Genomic DNA, 22,199 nt, shown 5'->3' with positions numbered 1-22,199 from the left:
GAATAGTTGTCGTCAACAAGGGGCTATTTTTTTCTTCCGGGAGCCACAGGCAAATCTCCCTTCTGACCTTTGAGCCTTTCCTCTCCCTGTCTTCCAATCCAACTTTTGCTTCTGCTTTAATCCAAGCAGAGTTGAATTTGATTTGACTTGTCCCAAATTTGTTAGTCTAATGACGCAGTGACTTAACTGAGATTCTTCTTCAAAGAACCGTTTTTGCTGTGCACACAGAGCTTCCATCTGCTTGTGTGCGTGTGTGTGTCTGCACACACACACCACAGCAGGTGCGTGTGTAAGTTATCAAAATATACAAGCATTTATGTGTATGTTGGTTGCCTAGGACTATTGGCCTGCAGGTTCATGGAAGGGAGCAGTGTGTGTGTGTGTGTGTGTGTGTGTGTGTGTGTGTCCTAGTGCGTGTGAATGTGGAAATAAATCCTTTATTCCCCTCTCTCTTCTCCTGCCACCCCCATCTCGACATCAATATCTTTATCTTATTGGACCTGTTTCTCTGGAGAACCATAATACACACAGAAAGCAAGCCTCGCCCGCCTGTCGCTTTATCTCTGAGAGATAGGAAGATTCTATCAACAGAAAGTCCACGGAAGCCCTTCACACTGCCTTACCTCCTTGACAGGTGTGGCCACTAAGTGGGTGCAGCCATAGGAAGGCAGGCGTTTGCTCCAGTTACTAACATTGAGGATCCTATTGTTTAAATGTGCTTACTTAGGCCTCTGATACAGTTACTAAGATAGACTCAGTGTGTAAAATTGGTTAGTAAGCATTCCCAGTGAATTCACACTTCTTCAGAAATGTGAGGGGACGTTGTGTGTGCGTGCGTGCATGCGTGCGCGCATGTGTGTGTGTTTCTAGGCCGATGGCCCTGGGTGAAGACCCTGTGAAGAAACAGTAGAACTGCGTGGAGAGCTGGGGACTTCTCCTAGGAGACACCCTCTTCCCCAAGAGAAGAGAAAGAAGGCCTCTTGGAAACGAAGAGGCATCAGAGGCGTCTCAGGCTGGACAGACGTGCAGGCCAGAGAAGACAAAAATCACCCCAGCGAGTTTCTCCATGGGCTGTGCGATGAAGAACCAGGATGGGAGGTGGTGTGTGTGTGTGTGTGTGTGTGTGTGTGTGTGTGTATTGGTGCGGGGCAGTGAGGAGACGGTGAGAATGGAAGACAGGACGTGGAGGTGGAGGGGTCCGAGGGAATGGAAGGTGGTGAAATGAGATGGCTTCGCGGAGAGGCTTCTGTTTATTACTTTCTGGGAAGGAGGCAATGAAGTTGTCTGGGTGAACGCGCGGCACTGCAATCAGGCCTCCGGCCGGAGATGTCAACCGTCCCACGGTCCCGCCCGGGCTGCCTCTGGGCCAGTGCTCAGCGGGGTCCCCAGGGATGGCATCCACGCGTGCGCTCGAGCACTCTTCTTTAATTAGAAGCAAGATTCCCCCAAATGTGGGGCAACAGACTTCCCTCCTGCCTCCTCTCCGTCAATCGATCAGAAGGCTGCACCTGATCTCACGGCCCCTGTGTGTTACACCTTCCCTTGATTGAAGACGTCGGATGATCTTTTCCTATGTTTTGCTTACCTTCATCTCTCAGTGAATGAATCAGTTAAGTAAATATGCCAACCAATCTGTGAGCATTCTATGCAGCTGTGACCAAAAGTTTGACAGCATGTGTTACCCAGAGGGGCATAGGGGGATAGACTTGTTGGCACACTGCTTTGGAAGGGTCAAAAAAAAATCCACCATGGAAAATCTATAGAGCTCTTTGGCTCTAAAGCAGAGCTTCCATGTCTCAGGGTTAATTCAGGGCAACTGGGAATGACAGAGCCAGATAACAGTTACTAGCTCTGTCCTGGTGGCATAGTGGTGCTGTTAACCACAAGGTCAACAGTTCAAAACCACCAGCCTATATGCAGGAGAAAGAGGAGGCTGTGTACTCATGTAAAGAGTTACAGTCTTGGAAACCCACAGGGGCAGTGTGACCCTGTCCTATAGGGTGGACTGTGAGTCAGGATCAACTCCATAGCAGGGAGTTTGAGTTCCATCATTATACATACCACTAGGGGTAACAGGGAGCCCTGGTGGCAAAGTGGGTTGTTATGCATTGAGCTGCTAACCACAAGGTCAACAGTTCGAAACCACTAGCCGCTCAGTGGTAGAAAGATGAGGCGTTCTACTTATGTCAAGAGTTACAGTCCCAGAAATCCATAGGGGCGGGAGGTTCTACCCCGTCCTATAGGGTGACTTTACAACATGGCAATGAATTGAGTGAGAAGTGTTACAAAGGGAGGGGAGAAGTCTGGTCCTTACCCAAATTATATTCAGGGGAAGCATTTGCTATTAAAGGAAATCATCACCCAGCTCAGGATGAACTTTCATGCCTCAGCCTTCCCTGATGGTGACCTCTTATACCAGATTAACCATGTTCTCCTGCTCCCTATTCCGTAATCAAAATTAAGGGACAATGGACTCCGTGACTTGGGCTTTTCAGCTGGTTTTCCTTGGGAGACTCAAAACCAAACCAAACTCACTGCCATTGTGTCCATTTCGACTCCCCATGACCCTAGAGGACAGGGTAGAACAACTCCCTTTGGGATTCTGGGAGTGTAACTCTTTATGGGAGTAGAAAGCCTCATCTTTCTCTTGAGGAGTGACTGGTGGTTTCAAACTGCTGACCTTGTGATTAGCAGCCCAATGCATAACTGACCAGGGCTCAAAATGTGAACTCGTTTTTCAAAGAGAAGAGATGATGGCTGAGATGGTTGAAGGTGCGAGAGTGACAGACTTTACAGTGGACTCTGCCAACAGCGGGAGCCACTGAGCAATGCAGACCCTCAGTCGCAGGGTCCCCGGCCCAGTGTTCAGGGCACATTGGGTAGGTAGGCATCATGGTTGAGACTGGCCACCCCCTCCTTTGCAAATATGCTCTTATATCCACATGAGAGGGGTTTAAAGATAGAATGTGGATTGGCCCTGGAATATTATGCCTACAGACTCATTATTGAACATCTACTTTCCCCTAAGAAACAGTGCTATGGAGCAGAGAGAGCTATAAAAGACAGATTGGAAGTGATGGAAAAGCCAACCAGATGCACCAATCTTTATCACACTATGAAATACACCAAGTGACCCAACAGATGGGATACAAAGTGGAATGGTAAACCTATTGACACCAATCAAAGGGACTTTGCCACATCCCGTTTCCTTCTTCTCCAGTGTTTCCCAATGTGCGTAACGCCACCCTCCCAAGGGGGTGTGTGGCACTGGATCTATCTAGCGGGTGCTGCAAAACTACAGTCAAGAGATCAACGGATGAGTTGTATTGGGTCAATCTGCTGCACGAGACCTCTTTAAATTGTTGAAAAGCAAGGATGTCACTTTGAGGATTCAGGTGTACCTGACCCAAGCCATGGTATTTTCAATCTTCTCTTATGAGTGTGCAAATTGGATATTGAATAAGAAAGACTGAAGAAGGCATTTAACTTATGGTGCTGGAGAAGAATATTGATAGGCCCACTGGCCACCAAAAGGACAAACAGATCTGTCTTGGAAGAAGTACAGTCAAAATGCCACCGAGAGTCAAGGGTGACAAGACTTCCTCTTATGTCCTTTGGACATGTCCTCAGGAGAGACCCCCCTGAAGGAGGACGTCTTGCTTGGTAAAGTGAAGGAGTGGGGTGGGGGAAAGTGAAAGGTCTGGGAAAAGATGGATGCCCACAGTGGCTGCATCCATGGGCACAAATGTAAGGATGGCCCCAAACCTTGCAGTCTTTCATCCTGTCGTCCCTGGGTCCCTCTGAGTTAGAACCAGCTGGGTGACATCGGACAACCACATACTTTATCTTGGGTTGCGGCTTGTAGCACGAAAGCTTTCAATTGCCAGGTGGGCATTGAGTAGTCTTCTTCCTGGAAAAGGGCCTTGTAGTAGGCTGAACCCTGGCGGTGTAGTGGTTCAGCACTGGGCTGTGATCCATGGGGTCAGTGGTTTGAAACCACCAGCAGCTCTGAGGGAGAAAGACTGGACTACAACTGTAATCAGTTACAACCTCAGGAAAACACAGGGCCACACTCTGAGTCAGCCTTGACTCGAGGGCGCAGTGATTTTGTTTTGTTTTCCGTAGGTCAAGTCAGTTTGGGCCCTTCTGTTGGATCCTCCATCCATCACACCTTTCTTTGATGTGCTCGCCTGTGTTTGAAAGGAAGGGCTGTGAGCATGTGCTAGTGCTCAGTAGTGCTGTTCTCCTAGGCGCCCTCTCCTCATCTCCCCAAGCTCGTTGGTAGGTGGCAGGAAGCTGGCTCAGTCTCTGTGAACAAGGAAGAAGCAATGCCGTCCTGCGGCCTGCATCCTGTGTTAACCTCCCTATAAGTTATAGTGCGCTTTGTGTTTTTATTTAAAAAATCACTAGTATCCTCCCCAGTGAGACACCCATTTGTCTGTAGTCACTTCCCACGTGGTACCACGGATACGGTTTCTCTCCTGTGCCTCTAACATCTTCCGGGAGTAGAAAGTTTCTCTTTCTTTCTCTTCTCTTTTGCCCCCATAAATCATTTTAGTGGGGGCTCTTAAAGTTCTTATAACAAACCATATATTGAGCAGATACCAAGGGCTCAAGTAGAATGACAATGTTTTGAAAATGATCATGGCAACGTATGTACAAATGTTCTAGAAAGCCTCTTCTTTCATTCTGTGGTTTCTAACTGCTGACCTTGAGGTAAGCAAGGAAATTCCACCAAGGTAGTAAGGTCTATTGGGAAATGTCGTTCTGAGATGTAGTCATGGGCTCGGTGCATTCTCTGTTCAAATCTCTGAGACTTTGGCTCCTTCGCCCTCTGTCTCAAGTGCATGAGACATGATGTTTGCACAGCGTCTGTAACTGAGGGCATCCAGGGATGCACACTTGTACTTTTTCTAGAAGCTGAGTTAGAGAAGGGTCTTCCTGTAAAGCCACACCCTGGATTCAGACTTCTAACCTCTCGAAGATGCCTTTTGTTCCTCAAAACTGTATGGTGAGGTATTTAAGGAGCCCTGGTGGCCCCATGTGGAGCCCTGGTGCCGTGGGTACGTGTTGGCCTGTGATCTCTATGGCTGGCAATTCAACACTACCAGCAACTCATGGGGAAAAGACCGGACCGTCTACAACTGTGAACAGTGTTGGAAACCCAGGGGGTCTCTGTGAATTAGCATTGCCTGGATAGCAGTGAGTTTGAGAGTTTTTGAAGTGACTCTATGGATCCTTTGGCCCATAACCACAAGGTCAGCCGTTCAAGCACACCACCTGCTTGGGGAGGGGGGCAAGATGAGGTCATTTATTTGCATAACAATTACCTACCTTCTCAGAAACCCTACTGGGACAGTTCTACTCCATCTTATACAGCCAATAGGAGTCTGCATAGACTTCAAGGCAGTGGATTTGTGTTTATTGCCACATTAATGTTGTTGCCCCCAAACCAAACACATGGGCTGCCCTGCAATCTGTTCAATTCATGGCAGGATGAAGACCCTCAGAGGGAGCTCCAGTTTGGAAGGCCTGTCTCTGGCAAGAGAGAATAGGGCATCGGACCAGCGAAAGCATCAGGCACAGGCTGCGTGGTGCCGGTACAAAGACCGGCCCTGCCTTCTGGTGCTGGACAGAGCGGCGTGCCTTGTGGTTTTGGAGTGAGAGGGTTGTGAAGAATAAGAACTGATGGCAAGCTTTCCATAGGGCTATGTTATCTGAGAAACTAGGAGAGACGGCCCCAAGGAGGGGTGAATATCTGAGAAGACACTTGGTAGGGTTAGAGAGAATCTGGTGGGGAAGTGAGGGGCTGGGGAGACCCATCCTGGAAGCCTGGGCACAGCATTCCCAGGTGTTCACTGAAGAGCAGAATGCAGAAAGGGGAGACTCTAGTCCCTGGAGAAAGGCATGGTGCTTGCTGTAGGCCAGGGGCAGTGAAAAAGAGCAAGGCCCTCAGCAAATGGACGGACACCGTGGCTGCCGCCATGGGCTCAAGCCTAGGAATAGCTGCACCTAGGTGGCGCAGGACCAGCCAGTGTTACGTTCTGTTGTGCGCAGGGTTGCTGTGAGCCGGAAGCACCCGATGACACCCAACAGCAGGAAGCGCAGAGCTAGGGAGGGCTTCAGGACCTGAGAGTCAGCCTTGCATGTCCCTGCTTTCTGCATGCCCACCCAGGGGCCAGGAAAGCAGGGGAGAGTCCAGTCGGCTTTCTGCCCGATGGGATCTAGCAGGGACATCTAGATGTCTATAGGAGCCACCACGCTGGTCTGGGTGGTGCTCTGAATGGGAATTCACAGTGGACTTTGGGGGAGATTGAGAATGGGTTTAGCCACGGGGAGCTTTGGGGGGCTTTGGGGGAGTTCGGGAATGGGGGGCAGCCGTGTGGAGTTGCCATGGTTCTCTTGGCAGCTTCGGATATGCTCAGTTGTCCCAGCACCCACTGCAGTTGGCTGGATCTGTGCCCCAAGCGTTTCCTGTGACGTACTCAGTCATTCTAATGGCACCCTGAAGGGGCTCTAACTTCCATCTGTTCCCAGAGTAGTGTGTCTGTATCAACCACAGATTCTATCTACTGAAGACGGACTGCCCTATTTAGTGACCACAGGCGACTCAAGGTACCACAAGGCCAAGTCAGTCACCATCAAGTGGATTCCGACTCACCTTGACCCTGTAGGACTGTGTAGAGCTGCCCTGTGGGGTTTCTAAGGCTCTCATTGTTACAGGGGCGGGTGGACACATCATGGTCTCTCGGATGGGAGGTGCATCCAAAGCACTGACCTTCCTCCTGGCATGTTCCTCAGCACGGCACACATGGTATCAATTACTGACTGAGCCTGTCGCAACGGCTGAAACTAACCAGAAGACCCAGGCAGTTGCTGTGGAGTCCCTGACTCAGGGCCAGAGGACAACTGTGCCCTGGGAGATTTTGTGACTGATTTTCCCATAAGGCCTCATCTAGTCTCTCTTCCCTGTAGTCTCGGGGTGGCCTTCAGTCTCCAATCTTCTGATGAACAGTTCAGGATAGCACTTCCTTCTTATCTATACCCTTTCCCTAATTTCTGCTGCTCCTATTCCTCCACCTGCTCTCTCTATCCAATGTCCCCTCCCCCCTACTACACCACCTGAAAGTTGCCCTTTGGCTGCTCCAACTCAAATCTCATCTCGAACTGTCCCTCGTGCGCCTCGGGCTGGGGTCATGCTTACTGTCTGTCTCCCACATTGCAGTCGGAGGGTCCTAGCTGGACTGGACGCTGAGCTACGGCACTCTACTGATAACATTCACCGAAATTTGCTCCAGATCTCCAGCACTCCAATGCTTGCATCTGGGGGTGCCTTATGCGGTCACAGAAGGCTGCTCCCTCTCTGAGTCTTTCCCCCAACCCAGGACTCTGCCTCCAGCCCCGCTGGAATGTGCCCTCTGGTCTCACACACCACAAATGCAGGTGAGAGGTGCAACTGCTGATTCCTACTGCAACCCTAGAAGCACAACTGGTCGGACCTGTTTCCACCCTGTCTCTCCAGCAGGGGACAGAAATGGCAGCCATTCCAGACAGCAGCCATCTCCCCAAGGCCCTAGGTCTTTGGCCGGAGCTGCCAAGACAGCTAAGCCAGGCTCCTTCCTCTGCCTCAGCCCCACAGTTCCTGCTCTCTGACTGGAGTTAAAATCCAGGGTGCAGGGGGAAGATGACCTGGGATGACAGTCCCCTCAGTCGCTCTCTGGCCACTCACCCATTGGTCTCTGCTCAGCTGCAAAGCCCTGGGGGTCTGGGTCTGTCACAGTTTGCAAACCTACTGGGCTGGGAAGCCTTCTGGGCTGTCTCAGTTTGCAAGACTACTAGGCCATCCAATCATAGAGAGGAATTTGCTTCAAGATACAGGTGACTTCATATTTACACTATGTCAACCCTTCAGTCACTCAGGGCACACTTTCTACCTGAGAGGGACCTTTCCTGTGTTCCCCTGCTGATTGCCCCCAGTCCCACTTTCCTGCCCTGTCTGTTTGTCCATTCATCCTCAGCAGGAGCAAAGGCCAGTTCCTCTGAGTTGTTCGGTTCTGCACTTATGAAAGGGCTTTCGCCAAAGTCCAAATATCCAACTCGGTTGCTTAAGAACGTTTTCTGCTGACAAGGAATTTCTAGGGTCAGCTGTTTGCTAACAAACTTTATGCGAGTAAAGTTTACTTTATAATACTGTATATATATGTTTTATGAATACCAGCCATTGTGGATATAATATATATATATAGTATTATAAAGTAAACTTTATAATTATATATATATAATATCCACAATGGCTGGTATTCATAAAACATTCAGTGGTTAATCTCTCAGAAGTGGATAGCTGATTCCTTTTTCCTAGTCTGTCTTAGTCTTGTCTACCTACCATGGGGACCCAGCTTGTATTTAAAATATCAGTGGTACAGGTTCCACAGTAAAAAACACTGACAGATGTGGGGGTGGGGGGGTACTCTATTTGCTTACTGAAATATATACATTGAAGAAGTCCTTGTGGTATTGCTGCCAAACACAAGCATTGTTGGTTTGCGCCCCTCTCCAATAACAAGAATCACTGGTAGTGAGTTGATTTTAACCCCTAGCATCCCTGCCTAAACTCCTGCAGGACAGAAAGGAACTGCCCCCCCCCCCCCCGAGGGTTTCAGAAACCACAATCCCTGAAGGGAGTAGATTGCTTTATCTTTCTTCTGCAGACACACTGGTGGTTTTGAACTGCTGACCTTCTGGTTAGCAGCCCGATGTCTGTGTAACCTGCTATGTCATCAGGGCTCCTGCCTGGTTTGAACAGTACAGACCCGGCAAACTCAGATCCACTGTCCTCAAATCTATTCCGACCTAGAGTAGATCCTCTAGAACTGGGTAGAACCATTCTAGTACAGATACAGACAGTTCCATCATTTGTGGGGTGGGGTGGACCCCCATCATTGCAGTTAACAGCCCTATGGCTTAACCAACATGCCATGAAGGGAGGGGGGCATCTTTTCTGTCTTTTTGTTGTTGTTAGACTCATGTTGGTCCAGACTCCTAGTGCCCCATGGACGGAGACTGCCCTGTCCTGTGCCCTCCTTATAGTGGTTCTGATGCTTGAGCCCGTCCACGCAGCCATGTTCAAAACGTCTGCTCCAGGGCCTTCTTCTTTTCCGCTGCCCCTCCACTTTACCAAGCATGACGTCCTTCTCCAGGGACCGGCCTCCCCTGACATGTCCAAAGCTTGGGAGAGCAAGACTCACCGACAGGCTGGAAGCTGCCCGGGAGGAGATCCAGGCACCCAGAGGGAAGGCATCAGGGCCCCTGGGACTGATGGGAAAGAGAAGCCCCACCACCACTGCCATTGTGGTTTCATCTATTGCAAGTGAACCAGATCCCAACCAGATGAACTGGATTCTGTTATCTTCTGTGCACCAGTTACACACAGTTCTGTTGCTGGTATTCTCCATTCTAAGACGACTGATCGAGGTTAAGTCTTCACTGAACCGCATCCTGGCTTCCTGCCCTTCCCCCCACCAGGAAATGCTCCCTTTAAGCATTGATAGTCAACTGCAGGCCTGGTGGTATAGAGGTGAGGTGCTAGGCTGCTAACAGAAAGGTCAGTAGCTTGAAACCGCCAGCAGCCCTGTGCGAGAAAGAGAAGGCTTTCTACTCCTCGAAAGAGTCTCAGGAACCCACAGGGGCAGTTCCGCTCTGTCCTACAGGGTCCCCATGAGTTGGATCAGACTCAGTGACAGTGACTTTGGGATTTTTGGTAGACAGGTACACTGCTCAGTGGACCGCATGCGATAGGCAGTGTTGTTGGTTTGCAGATGGTAGTAACAAAATGTAACTACCCAGATGGTTTAGAACAATTGAAATCCATTATTTTACAGCACTGAGGCCAGAATTTCAAAGTCCAGGCACATCATCAGCTCTCTGTGTCATGAGGATCCTTGCCTGTCCCCAAACGCCTGATGGCTCCTGGCAATCTTTGGATTCCTTGCTTTGTAGGTACAGAAGTTTGATGCCGACCTCTTTCTCCAGAAGCCCTGTGGTGTAGTGGACTATATGTTGGGCTGCTAACTGTGAGGACAGCAGTTCAAAACCACCAGCCACTCCGCCAGAGAAAGATGAGGCTTCTCAGAAATCCACAGGAGGCATTCTACCCTGTCCTATAGGGTCGCTTTGCATCATGGTCAGTTCCTTGGCAGGGAGCTTGAGGACTTGGTGTGACTCTGTTTCTGCCCTCTTTCTTCACATGGACAGCTTTCCCTTCTCAAGAGAAGTTCTAGCACGACTTAACTCTCACTTAGTTTCCGCTGTGAGCAGCCCTAGTGGCACAGTGAGCTATGCTGTGGGCTTCTAGCCGTAAGATCAGCAGTTTGAACCCGCCAGCCATTCCATGGGGGAAAGACGCGGCTTCTTGCTCCCATGGTGGAGAGTCAGAGCCTCAGATGCTCACAGGGACTGTCCTAATTTGTTGGATATGGTACTATGGGTTGGGACAGACGTCAAGTCAGTGAGTTTGTAGTTTGGTTCTGAGTGTCCACTGTACAGTCCCTGTTTCTAATAAATCAGGCCGGACGCTGAGTACAAGCTCTGTGTACATGTGGAATTTATTTCCTTTTTTTTTTTTTTTGGAGACACTTGTGTATTCACTACAGCCCTGTCCAACATGAACACCAACGATCCTGGCTCTGGTTGATCCACTCTTGGAGAATTTCCCCTCTTGGCCAATGGTCAATGTGGACAAACCAACATAGCGGACTTGTCGGGAGCACATCCCGATGAGTTTTAGGGTAGCCCTTGCCTTCCAGGTGGCTGTGATAGCCTGTGCTACTGAGATTCTTTGCTCTGCGGGAACGTTCGGAGCTTTCATGTGGTTGGGCAACCACTTACGAACATACATACGTATGTATATTCGTACATGGGTAGGTGCCAGGAGTCACATGGCGGAGCTTGGAGGCGGAAGCTGGGCTCTCTGTGAAATCTGGAGAAGACAGCAACCCCACTGTAGCCGACGGCAGCCAGCCCCCCACGGGAGAGCTTGCACCAAAGGCACCACCTCCCCCTGCTCTGATTCCTGACCCTCCGCAAAGGGCCTCCAAGAAATGTTTGTGGTTTTAGCGACTGCACTTGGAGGCACTTTGTTATGCAACAACAGCTACAACCAGAGTTTGTAGAACACATTGTCACACTTTAGTCTGTTCTTTTTATCAAGCAGTATCCTGAAGCTTTTTTTTTTTTTTTTTGCTGTTGTGAAATCCCTAATTTTTGCTTCCCTCACTACAGAGGATTAGACATTGTTTTAGATTGTCTCCTCACTGGGGAGTGAGTTTTACCTATTTCTATTTTCTGGGTCAATTCATTGCATCTGGGTGTTACAAGGTGTTTCTTTCTTTCTCTTGAGTTTTAATAACTTAGCTGCTTTTACTTTGATGTTCTCTGATTATCTCTGGTGTGCAGTCACTTGTTGGTTTGTTTTCCTGATTAGATTCAGGCACATTTCGGATCTTTTGTTGCTTTTTCAGAGAGCCGCGCCACATTCTACCAGTGAGTGATTTATTCATTTGTAATTTACAATAGGTTGAGGTTTCTGAGTCGTGTCACAAAAGCCCCATTTGAGTGGCTTCTGCCGAAAAGAAGCAGAGTCCTGTAAGTGCCTGAGTGCACCCAGGAGCACCTCCAGGATTGATGGCTCCCGGCGAGGAGAATGGTGGTGCCACCGCCCCGCTCCACCCCCCATAGACATCCCACCCCGCCCCCCCACCATAGCGGGTCCTACAGGGAGGGGAGCACTGTCCATTTCAGTCACAGAGAAATGATGTGTCAAGTATCGTTGTAGACTGCCTACCGCACTGGCAGCCAGGCTGTCCCAGCGCACAGGGATGCTGTAGATGGTCTCGGAGGCTGTAAATCTTCATGAGAGCAAGCAGTCTCACAGAAGGTCTCCTGCAGAGTGGCTGGCAGGTTTGAACCACTGACACTGAGATTAGCAATCCAATGCCCGCCCAACAGTGCTGTTGTAAGATGATGTTTTCTTTGTCCTTGTTGACACTGTTCATTTGTGGTCTTTAAATGAATGACTCTCATGACTGAGCGTTGTTCATGCTTTACCTGCTTTGAAATGACTCCCGGAGGTGAGAAATGCTTGCCTGACATGTCTTCCTGGAGCACACGCTACTTTCCTGCCCTGAATTGCTGTCCCTGTGAGGGTCTTCAGAGTAGGCTCCAACTCAGAGCGACCCTGCGTACAGTGGGTTGAAACACTACCTGGTAGTATGGTGAACAGGTTTGCGAGGTCGCCTGGTTGCACTGGTGGCTAGGCACTAGGCTCGGACCCAGAGGCTGAAAGGCACTGGACACTGCGGAAGCAGATGAAGCTGTCTGCTCCAGAGAACATCTGAACCAGAAGCCCAAAGGAGCAGTTCAACTCTGTCCTGCGTGGCCACTGCGAGTCAGAGTCCACTTGGGGCAGTGACTTTGTCTGTGTGGTTTCGTGGGTTCGCTAAGCCCTGGACAAACAGTTCCCACTTGACAGCTTACCTAAAGATTGGTGGTTCAAAGCCTCCCGGTGCCTTGGAAGCAAAGACCTGGCCCCAGCCTGCTTCTGCCCTGATGACAGCTAAGAAAATCCTTTGAAGCAGACGTGCCTGGGGACGGAGGGCAAGACATGGATCAGAATCCAGCCCTGGGCAAATAACAGCCCCAGCTGTGGGTGTGTCCTGTCCTTTCCTGGTTGATTTTCACTTGTGTTTTCCGGACAACCCAAACTGGTAAACATCTGCTTATCGATCCTTTTCTGTTTATCTTGTATTGCTTGCAGATCTTTTGTTTATCAATAGTCTGATAAAAGATTTGCCCCCAAATTTTAAAAATTGGGTTCATATGTTCTCAAGAGTGTTCTCTATATATTCTGAAGATAAGTCCTGTCTGTGATATATGTATTGTGCATGCTTTTTGTTATTAGCTTTTGAGTCTTTTTATTCCCAAAGAGTACAAGTTAAAAAAAATCTCTTTTTTTTTGATGGGCATCAGTACTTTCTTTTGTGGTTATGCTTTGTGCAAGCAATTTGTGATGGCTTCTGGGGAGCTGGGGCTGACCCAAGGAGATATGACCACAGTGCAGAGTTGCACAAGAAGGTATTTACAGGGGTGGAGGCACTGACTGAGTAGGACACGGGAAGTCTGCCTGAGGCAAGAGATGCAGGGAGTCACCATTAGGGGAACAAGGCATGGAAAATTCCAGAGAAGAGGAGGCGGCAGAGGGGACTGTGCACACAACTCAAGGGCAGACAACCTAAAGGGCAGCAGCATCTTAGGGTCCTTACAAACGCAGAATTTTGCCTTGTGTAGGGCTGGGAGCCCTGTTGGCATTGTGGGTTACATATTGGGTTGCTGACCATAAGGCCAGCAGTTCAAGCCCACCAGCCATCCCACAGCAGAAAGACAAGGCTCTTTGCATCTTTAAAGATGTAGAAGTCTCAGAAACCCGCAAGGATAGTTCTACTCTGTCCCATTGGGCCTCGGTGGGTCTGGATGGAATCGGAGGCATTTGGTAAGACTAGTGGCACCGTGGGTAAGACACTGCACACTAACCACAACAGTTCAAATCCAGCATCCACTCCACTAGGAGAGAGAAGGCTGTTTGTCCTGTAACAATGTACAAACCCTGTATGGGGTGTTTCTGAGTGGGAAACGACTGGGTGGCAGTGGACTTGGTTTTGGCTAGCCAAAGGCGGTGCCATTTCTTGGGCTATGTAAAGCAAGCAGAGACTAAGTTGTTATAAATCTGTTGTTTGGGGTATTTTAAAACCTAATAGGATATTGGGGGAGGGGGGGAGATCAAGTTTAACAGTGGCAGGTGTTTTTGTTTTTATTTCTAGGTGAAAGAGTCCTGGAGTGAGAAAGTAAAAGAACTCACAATGTTGTCTTTGTGTCACATGGCCTTGCTAAATTCACTGAGAGATCATCTTCATCCAGCCAGCAGAACAACTTCCTGTTCAGTTTGTTGAGAGAGTGGATGAGGAATGGCTTTAGAGTCTTGTCAACTGCTCTTTATCTACCTACTGAGATAATCACATGTTTGTTCTTCAGGTCATAGGGTGCACTCCACTGGTTTCCACATGCAAGTGTCAGCTGGGCAGTCCATGGGGGGAAGACAGGAAAATGGGGAGAGGCTGTGATTGGGAGCCCACCTGAGGGAACCTAACAACAGAAACGATGATTATTTCTTTTAAGTGTTCAAGTGCTACGTGCATACACACCTAGGCTTGTTCGGTACCCTTGGTCATTTTGGAACAGTCTTCTGTATGCACAGTAAGCTTCTACACACACACAAACATACACACGCACGTGCTTGTCTTAAACCCGCTGTCTTTCCAACGGTCAGCCCCTGCAGGGTTCTTATGATCAGTTCCTGCATTATACATCCTTCCCATTCTTTCCTTTCATCTTTGCTTTGTTTGTATATTTCAAGTTTAATTTTAGTAGTAATTTTTAAAATCAATTCTAAAAAAGCTGCCTTTTAGTTGATATTTCTACATCATTTATATTTAATACATCTACTCTTTTGGCGCGAATGAAGTCCAATAGCTTGCTGTTTTTCCTAAATGCTCTTGTTGTATAGTTACCATTTTCTATTTTCTATGAAGTCACAAGTAATTTAGTATTCCAATTGTCCTCTGCTATTGATCAATTACCTCTATCTCTCGCTTTTCATCTTTTGTTGATATCCAGAGTATACAGTGTACAGTTTTAGCTCTTTGGCATCTACTTTGACTATAATACAGATGTACATATGAGATCCTTAAAACAGTGGAGTTCCATTTCCCTCTCTGACCTTTCAGACTATTATTATTTTGTATTTTATGGATAGTATGCTCTCAGTCCTATAATACATTATTCTGTATTTTTGTTTTCAACATTCCTATGCCCATTTAAAATTCAAAATCAGCAAAGTGACCTTCATAGTAATCTCCATGTAGTGAATTGAAGAGTATCTCACACAGATTCATATTTACTCAGAACCTCATGGAATCAGTTCATGTGGAGATATGATTATTATAGAAGTAATGGATTCAGTTATAATGAGGCTGCACTGGTTTCGTGTGGTCCCTAAGGCAAATGACGCATGTCTTCATGAGAAGAAGAGCAGACACACAGGGATAGGCACAAACAGAAGAAAGCCGCAGAAGGAGAAGAGGTGAGAGTAGGGTGATTCAGCTATAAGCCAGTGGACTCCACGAATGAGCCGGAGACACAGGGTTTAGGAAGAGACAGAGAACGAGTCTTCCTGCAGCGCTTAGTCATCAGGTCTGCATTATGGGGTTGCAGAAACCCTGGAAACACATATAGACATCCGGAACCCTGCGAAGGAGTCCTTGCTTCCTTTTTGCAGATTGAGGTTCCAGTCTGTTGTGGTTTACCTATTTTTCTTTTTTACATTTCTTACAGTGTAGGTCTACAAGTGGTTAATTTTCTCATATTTCGTATATCTGAAAAGCGTCTTTGTTTTTGCTTGCATTTTGAAAGATAATCGACATAGAGCTGTAGCCTAATTTTTTTCTTTGTAGCATTTTGAACACTTATTATTTCATTCTTTAATTGAAAAGTATTGAATTGTATTTTTTAAACCATTTATTGTGAAGTAGACGAGGATTTACATTTCAATAATTATGTTTGTACTCAATGATGCAATGTATCTAACTTCCCAAGGGCTTGCTCTCTCTCTCACCTCCCCTTTCTTTATCCTGTTCTTTTAGAATTTAATCGATACCCCCTTCCCCACTATCTTTTGGACTTTATTGATTCTGATGGGAAATTTGTAGTCATTTTGACTGTTGTTCCTCTGCATATGATATGATTCCACTTTTCTACTCCTTACCTGGTTTGTTGAAATTTTCATTCTAGCCATCCCGGCTGAATATTGGTGAGATGATTGTATTTCTGCATAAATAATTTTATTAATTTTGATTTAAAATGTTTACCATTCCTTAATTTAAAAAATTGTAATTGGGAAAAGTTTGCAGAACAGATCATCCTTTTTACATTCAACGCCTCACATTCATTTTGTTGCATCTAGCTTGTTCCAATGCCTTTAGTGTAATACCACTTCTCCCACTTCCTCCCATTGCTTCCTGTTTCCAATCCTCCTTCTGTCCAAACACTTCTGAATGTTGTCTTCAGGTAAATGCTGCCATTTTGATCTCAAATGGTCGATTACTCCAAGGTGTGTGCACCTCCCTAGTACTCTTGTTCTCCTTACACCTGTCTACCGTATGTCTGAAGACTGAGACGCTGGTGTGCGTTCATTTCCAGATTCAAAGGGTGACAAAGGACCACTCTTTTGCTCTGGAATCTGATACAACCATCCAAACAAGAAATAGAACTCTTATACTGCAGAAGACAAGAGGCACGCACTTGAAGACATAACAATACAATGTTTCCAAAATCAGCAGAAAGGAAAATGATGTCAAAAAGAGAGAGAAAAGTCTATGATCTGTGGGAGAAATGTATATAATCACATATATAAATGACAATGTATCCTTTTGGAGTCTAAGAAAGAAAAGCGCTCATTGCCACTGAGTCCATTCTGACTCACAAGGCTCTATAGACCAGGAGAGAAATGTCCCTGTGAGTTTCTGAGACTGTAACTCTTACCAGGAGAAAGTCTGGTCTTTCTTTTAAAAAATGATGGAGGCAGAGGAAGACAGAGAAGATTTTACCAGTCAGAGGCTCTAGAGATGGTGCATACTCCTTATACAGACAGAACCAAATATCTTGGGGGAGTAAGTTGCTGGCCCTCGAGGATCGTCAGGACCACAGTCTTAGGGGGCACCATAGTCAACTGGCATGACAGAGTTCACCAAGACAGCGTTCCCCAATCTACGTTGGCAAGCAGTGATTGGGCTCCTAAAAGCTCATGAGTGAACATCGAGGGCACAATGGAAAGCTGGAGGAACAAAACCGAAAACACGGGGAGGAAGTGATACGGTCTGTTACATTGTGAGCACTACCACCGTGCCGTGAGACACAATGCATATCTAAACGGTGAAATGCAGAACTGATCTGCTCTGTAAACCTTTACCTGATTCACAACAACAAAAAATGTAATTATAACTATAGGTTCGCAAATACCACTTACCACACGATGGTAGCTAAAACAGTAGAAACGGTTACAGAATCAGCCACTCTAACAATACCAATATGGTGTGTTTCTAGGTCATGCCAAAGAAATCAGATGATTCAAAGGTTATTGTAATTGAACAACAATGGCAGCTCTGTCCGGAGTACAATGGAGGATTTAGAAAGTAATTTGTACAGAGTTTTACACTTTTAAGTGCATTAGGTATTATATCTCTAACAATTTTGTATCAAATAATAGACTGATACTGTACATTTTATTTTAATATAAACTTTGTTTCTTTCTGTAGTTTGACAAGCTCCTCCCCATTTCCTCTGATCTCTATGTTGTGCCTTTCTGCAGTGTCTAATCTGCTTAGTCCATTGAGTGACTTTTTATTGCACATACTGATTTCATTACTATTATTATTATTTACCTCTAGGCGTTCTCCTCGTCTTTTGGATAGATTTCTACTAGACATCAAGTAAGAAAAGCATAACATTAAATATTGACCCTAAAATCGAACTGCCCCGGAGGGCTTCTAAGGGTGCCAATCCACAGTCGCATACTCCCATATCTTTCTGCCACGGATCAACTGCTGGGTTCTACTGCTAACCGTCTGGTGAGCAATCCTCTCACCACTGTACCGCCTGGGCCAACTCAGGATGTAGGTCAATGGTTACCACAAACAATCACCCTCCCCAACTGTATGTGTTGATAGGTAATGAATGTACTTATTTTGTGCAAAACACACATTAGGTTGCCTAGAGCAGTGGTTCTCAACCTTCCTAATGCTGCGACCCATTAATAGTTCCTCATGTTGTGGTGACCCTCCCCAACCATAAAATTATTTCCCTTGCTACTTCATAACTGTCATTTTGCCACTGCTATGAACTGTGGTGTAAATATCTGATATGCAGGATATATTTTCATTGTTGCAAATTGAACATAATGAAAGCAGTGATTAATCACAAAACAATATGTAATTCTATATTGTGAAATATCTATTTCTAATGACAAATAAATGAAATTTTGTCTTGAAGCATGATGTAGCATGGGCAACAGTCTTCACGTTGGGTACTCGTCTGTGGGCATATCTGCATGTGGGTGGACCCACCTGGAGATGGATAGAGGAGCAGTGTCTCAGTTCCTAAGACCATTGAAATGTGCATTTTCAGATGGTATTAGGCACCCCCTGGGAAAGGGTCGTTCCACCCCAAAGGGGTCGAGACCCAAAAGTTGAGAACCTCAGGCCTAGAGGGTGAAGGGTGTAATATTAGTATGAGTAATGCCAAAATTAAGATTCTTTCACGTATTTGTCCTGCAGGGTCACTAGAAGTTGGAATTGACTCAAGGACAACAGCTTTTAAATTTTAATGTAAATGCTGGTTTTTAGGCCAGTCCTTCAATTCTGTTACATAAATGGTCAGAGTCTGAGGGTTAGGATATGATGATGGTGAAGATGCTAGAGACAGGTGCTTGACCAGGGAATCATTTTTTAATAAAGAATTTAAGTTTACTTAGACGGATTCATTCTTTCTTTGTTTTAGACATGTATGCTTTCCCTGAAATTTGTTTGGTGCATCCACGTTTTCCCATCAGGTTTGGGGGAAACAGGAAGTCTCCCTGAAGCAGGACCCCAGTGGCACTGTGGGTTATGCATTGGGCTAACAACTGAAAGGCCAACAGTTCGAACTCACCAGCCTCTATGGAGACGAAGGATAAAGCTCTCTGCTCCTGTGAAGAGCTAGTCTCAGGAACACTAGGGAGCAAGTCTACTCTCACCTTGAAGGTCTCCATGAGGCAAAACTGGTCCTCTGGCTATTGGTTAGCCAGGAAAGGGTGGCAGGAATCTCTTGAAACTCAAGGGTAGCAAAGTGGTCCAACTCAACTAGAGTCTGGGACCAGGAACTATCTATCACCCCACTAGCAATAGTTTTCCATTTGTGTTTTCTGCCCTCAGCGCTCACTCTCTCTCTCGCTCTCCCTCCCCTTCAGATTGGCTGGGTTTTTTTTTTCCTTCCCATTTCTTGGCTCATAACACACAGTATGGCATCTTCTCATCTGTTAAGCACTCATGGTAGAGTCCCACTTGAACACAGAGTCTAGGCTGAAGTTTCCCTGTCCAAGTCAAGGCTCCCAGGAAAGAAAATCTGGCTCAAGTCAGCTCTGAGTGAGTCGGTTGAAGCATGACCATGGGGCACACCCGTGGCAGCCAATGGCCTAAGACTGTGAAGTACGGCAGACTCCCCTAGACAAGGTGGGGGAAACGTCTTGTCTGTTGTGGTTGTTGTTCTGTGGTGTCATGTCAGTTCTGACTCCAAGTGACCCAATGTGCTGCCCATCAAAGCACTGCCCGATCCTGTGCCAGTCTTACCATTGTTCCTATTCTTGAACTTGTGCAGCCGCCATGTCAATCCATCTCACTGAGCGTTTTTCTCTCTTTTGTTGTTCTTCTTCTTTACCAAGTGCGATGTCCTCCTCCAGGGACGGGATTCTCCTGACAACATGTCCGCAGTACGTGAGATACAATCTCTTTATCCTACTTGCATACCTACTTCCCAGTAAAATAAAATTGTTTGAGTGGTTTGACTTACGTAGAATGTTAGATTTAGTAATTCTACATTCCTCAATATTCCTAAGCTGAAGCCATTGTGAGTTTCCTTTACAACTTCACGGGAAAAATATAAATAGTGTTTTAATTCAATAAACCTCTGAGCCAAAGGAGGAGCTAGATATTTCTTGTATTTTATTCTATATCAGGTTTAGCACTGATGAAAAGTATTCTCCACTGTATAGACATTGACCTTGTTAACCATTCCATTACTAAGTACAAGTATGTAGTTACCATCCCTCAAAATAACTATGTTCTACACGCTGGGCCCCAAAATTAGACAATAAATTAGACTTGCAGCGAAGCATATTTCTAAAAAATAAGAGCTAATAATACATGAAATTGTATAATTTCTCTTTATAAAAGTCATCATGGTTGTGCCTCTTGGAAAACCTCAGTGTCCATTCCACCATGGGGGTGGGGTGGGGTGGTGTGTGGGTGGAAATGATGTATCTGATAGAGATAAAAACTTCCAAATATCAGTCTCTTAGCAACCATAGAGATTTAAAGAGTCTATTTACTTACCACACCTTGCGAAGAGAGTCCATGATGAAATGCTTCCTTAAGGAAAGATATTCTGCGTCACAGGTCTGGGAGGTCTCTGTGGAGAGGCTACGTGATGGATGCCTGGCCTCTCCATGATAACACGCTGGTGACAGATTCATGATATATGGGCCACCTTCATAGCTGTCTTGGTAAGAGAAGCTTTGTGCCAGGCATTGAAAGAGCATTCCTTGGGTTTTAGGCAGCCGTCTCCCACTTGTAATGAAATGGATAATTTGATGCAGTATTATGGGAGAGCAAATGTGAGGTTTGTGTCCCCAATCTTCACAACCCAAATATTAATTAATCCTTGGAGTTGCGAGTCAAATGCATACACAAGCATGCTGTCATTTCTATGAAAGACAAAGTTATAGCCAATGAATAGAATACATTTGAAAGGATTATTCTCATGCCAGTACTTAATTCAAATAAGCATCTAATTGGAAAGACATTCTCAAGTGGGAATTAAGAGCGATGTTGCTTTATGTTGTTTTTAGATACCATTGAGCAGGTCCCAAGTCATAGGGACCTATCTGTACAACAGGAAAAACAACCATCGTTGGTGTGTTTGAGCCCGTTGTTGTAGCTCTGATGACCAGCTAGCAAATTTGAGAGTCGTTTTCTTTTTGTGCCTGATCCTCAACTCTACCAAGCATGAGATCCTTCCCCAGGGACTGGTCCCTTCTGAGAACATGTCCAATGTACATGAGGCGAAGTCTCCACTCAATGGAGTCTAGGAAGAAAGGCCTGATGACCCATCTTAGACAGTTCACAGGCAAAAAAAAAAAAAAAAACCAAACCCCCAAACAAAACAAAAAACCTACAGCGCAGTGCTGCTCCAGAATGCCGTTGGCTGGAGTTGGAATCGATACCGTGCCAATGGGTCTTGTTGTGATGGGGATTCCAGGAGTTGCTTGTTCAAAATTATGAGGAGTCCCTTGATGAAATGACCTTGTCTATAATGATTGCATTGTGGCAGCACTGAGGAGGGTGGTACAGTGAGTGTGCTGAATGGGGCTGTGGAGTGGATACAAGTGAAATGGTGCGATAGAAGGATGGTTGTCACAGCTCTTCCCTCAAGGACATGGGCCCACCATTCCTGAAACATCATGGTGACTGAGCGGTTTGGGGTTTTTCACAGTGCTTAATTAAAGGATGTGTGTGAGTGTGCTGTATCTTTGACAGATGTCAACGCTAAAAGCTTCCTGCCTACCGACAAGAACACCAAGAGCGCCTCGCTTCGTGGAGGTGACAGAATTCAGGCTAAATTTCAAGAGAAGTGTGAAGCCATCCAGGTTTTAGAAGGACCTGCGCCCGTGCTGCTCCCGCAGCCTTCGATGTGAAGGTTCAGCACTGGACTGAGCTCACGTGGACGTCACACTGTCTGGGCTCCCAGGAATCCTCCCCGGGTGGGGGATGGTCCTCGATGGATGTAGGCGGGGCCTCCTGAGCTAGCATCACAGTGGTTTCTACTGGGGCCATTGGGTCCGAAAAGGGTTCATCAAAACCGATCAGGTGGAGTCTGGGGGGAAGGGAGTGACTTGTGACAATGATGGGGGTTGGAGGGGATGGTGAGTAAATCTTAGTGGCTGGAAATCACAGGGCGACATGAGTGAATGGATGAATCATCACATAAATAAATCAAATCACTGGGATCCCTTGCAGCGATGATTTGAAGCAACTGTTGGTATTTTCATTTTTTACAGGGCTGCTAATTTCCCCCTCCCTTTGTGTGTCCTATGGCTACAATAGGTCCCTACCCCACCCCTATAATAATTATACTTTTCAGCACATTTTCTTTCTTTTTTGCAATAGTAAAATACGACCCCTTTAAAGAAATCTAGCCATCCGTCCCCAGGGAGCAGATGCGCATTTCATGTTGTTAATTCAGTTGTCCCCCTCACTCTGGGTGCCTGACTCCAGGTCTCTTTA

The sequence above is a fragment of the Tenrec ecaudatus genome, chromosome 2 (assembly GCF_050624435.1).
Source record: "Tenrec ecaudatus isolate mTenEca1 chromosome 2, mTenEca1.hap1, whole genome shotgun sequence".
Lineage (NCBI taxonomy): Eukaryota > Metazoa > Chordata > Mammalia > Afrosoricida > Tenrecidae > Tenrec > Tenrec ecaudatus.
This window is presented reverse-complemented; position numbering follows the sequence as displayed.